This window comes from Calidris pugnax, unplaced genomic scaffold, assembly GCF_001431845.1.
Source record: "Calidris pugnax isolate Ruff unplaced genomic scaffold, ASM143184v1 scaffold36, whole genome shotgun sequence".
In the NCBI taxonomy this organism is placed as follows: Eukaryota; Metazoa; Chordata; class Aves; order Charadriiformes; family Scolopacidae; genus Calidris; species Calidris pugnax.
Genome location: NW_015090825.1, coordinates 342,830 through 345,321, shown reverse-complemented (window position 1 = coordinate 345,321; position 2,492 = coordinate 342,830). Strand labels below are relative to the sequence as shown.

Genomic DNA, 2,492 nt, shown 5'->3' with positions numbered 1-2,492 from the left:
AACAAAGGCCCTTTCCCTTTCCCCTGGCAGTTTTCTTTTTTTTTTTTTTTTCTTTTTTTTTTTTTTTTTTGGCCTGTCTTTTCGGTACAGTCTTGCTCTGTGCTTTTTCCTTTCCTTAAAAAAAAAAAATAATATGCTACTCCTCAGTGTTTCTGCCCTCCTGTTTAATCATCCTGTGGAAAAAAAAAAAAGAAAAAAACATGGCTTGGAAAACAAGGTCATCTAGCTCAACTTTGCTTCCTCGTCCTTAGGTCCCTTTGGAGTGCCTATGGAAAGCTTCTGGCTTTATAATTACTAATAATAATTGGGAAAAAGGAATGACAAATCGACTTAATTGCGATGATTTTTTTAATATTTTTTTTTTTAGTTCCTTTTAATAAAACGTTTTGCAAATGTTCTTTCTTTCCATCCCCACTGGAGAGACCTGTCCTAGATTTGCTGCCCAGAGGTACTGCATGCGAGATAACTTCAGGCTCCTCCACGAACCTAAGGGCAAGGGGGGAACAGTCAGACTACAGGTTTTCCCTACAGGATGAACACTGGTTCTTCCCCTTGGGAGTGCCCCTCAGCTGGACTTGGAAAAGTTTTCAGAATTGAGTATGTGGGTGCGTTTGTGCCGGCTGTTTTGGGGAGCCCTGGGGTGGCCCAGCAGGTCGAGCACACGGAGTCGGTGATGAAGGGTGTCTGCAGGTCTGTGTTTTGAGATGAGGACCGCAGAGGAATCTGTAGGTCAGGAGGGAGACAAGCTGTAAAGTGAGGATGAGCCCGGCAGATTGTGCCATGATAGATGGGTCTGGAAGAGCCGTTTTGGGGAGCCTGGGACCAGACCTAGTCTGATGACAGGTGAAAGAGGTCAAGTAGATGGGCATCAGCAGATCTCTATGGAGAAAACACCAGGACCGAAATAACGAGGTGTGCTGTAATGAAGGATAAATGAGAACGACACACGGCAAGGCCCAGATGTGAGTTGTTGGGGGTAGCCTGTTGTCAAGAGATGTATAGGGAGCAAATGAATGCAGCAGACAAACTGTTCTTTACATCCCTTGTGTCTCTGCCCTTCCTGACAGCAGGATCCTTGAAGATGACGCCCGTTTGGCTGCCTACACTGCAGTGCCCTGATACATCTCAGCATTTCGCTGAGATTACACGGTTGGCACGGTCCCACGTTACTACAGTCACCACCCAGCAACAACAGACGTACAGATAACGCTGCGTCTGCCCTTTGGATTTTCTTTGTGGGTTGGCTGGTCTGTGTGTGTGAAGGGTTTGGTGCTTCAGAGGAGATACCCGTGTTACCAGGCAAACTGACTACAGTGAGTAGTCAGATTACCAGAGCACCTCCAATTCCTTCCTGGCCTCTTTGCGATCAGATCTCTCTTAAGCTCAGTGGTGATCTGATTTAAATCCTTCCTAGGGCTTTAGAAGCCCCAACACTCTCACCTCTTCCTCACAGGCCTGACTTCTTTTTCTTTATTATCTAATGACCAAGCTACAAGCCACCCTTTTGGGTCAGGGTGGTCACATCAGCGCTGCTAGCTAGCAGTTCTGCTTGTCAGTAGGCTTTTTTAATTGGAGGCAAGAACTAAAGATTTCTCTCCTCTGCAGTTTATTGTGTTAGATGTTGCCTTGTTGGAGGAGTGGGTAAGAAAATTGCTGTTGCCGTGCTGTTCAGTGCGATTGTGGAACTGTCCCTCCTTCACAGCACCTACCAACCACATCTCCTGCAGAAATGCACGTCCTGCCGCTGACTTGAGTGCCTTGGACTAACTGAGGTGGTTGAAGTTCTTGAAATAGCAGAGATGACCGGGTTTCTATTTTGAAAACAAACTTAGAATTTTCAGTGGTTTTGGCAGTGTCCAGACGGAGCACAGTGCAGAGTTGTCCACGCTAGCATCTCTGTGGTGTGACATGCTTTGCAGGTACTCACTTGTTCTAGAAGGAGCTGAGTTAGCGTAGCACTTTGTCCAGGCTAAATACACCGAGCTCATCATCGTAACTTTTTTTCCCTGGCATAGTGTCTCACTGATGTGACAATATCATTTTGCTTCCAAAGAAGATTTACTCCACATCAGTTCAGCCTTTTCTGTTGCACAACAGACACAGTTGCTGGTTTTGGGTTGCCAAAGAGCTATGGGAGCGTGGAGCCCTCAGAAATTAGTCCCACGATGTTTCAGATGGAGTATTTACAATTAGAGGGCATGATGGAATTAAAAAGTTGAGGAGGTTCAGAAAATCCAGCTTCTTGTTTAGATGATCAAAATGGCGTCTGCAGAACAGCAAGCCACATGAATTGAATCATGTAATACATCTCTTACCAGTTAAAAAATATGTGTCCCCCCCCAAAAAAAACCCCTTCAAAACTGCCTGCAGTTTGTTTCTGCCCAAACTCAATAGTTCCATGAAAACTTACCTCCAACCTTTGGAAGGGTTTCCATGGCTTTTCATGGGAGGAGCTCAGGTCACTTTGAAATGCTTTCTGCTTCTGAGATAAA

General features: G+C 45.4%; 1 protein-coding gene across 1 annotated transcript in view; it reads left to right on the top strand.

Moving 5' to 3' along the window:
- LOC106886820 (gamma-aminobutyric acid receptor-associated protein-like 1) overlaps positions 1-2,492 on the top strand; it is a 26,168-nt gene that overhangs the window by 800 nt on the left and 22,876 nt on the right. The window lies entirely within an intron of this gene.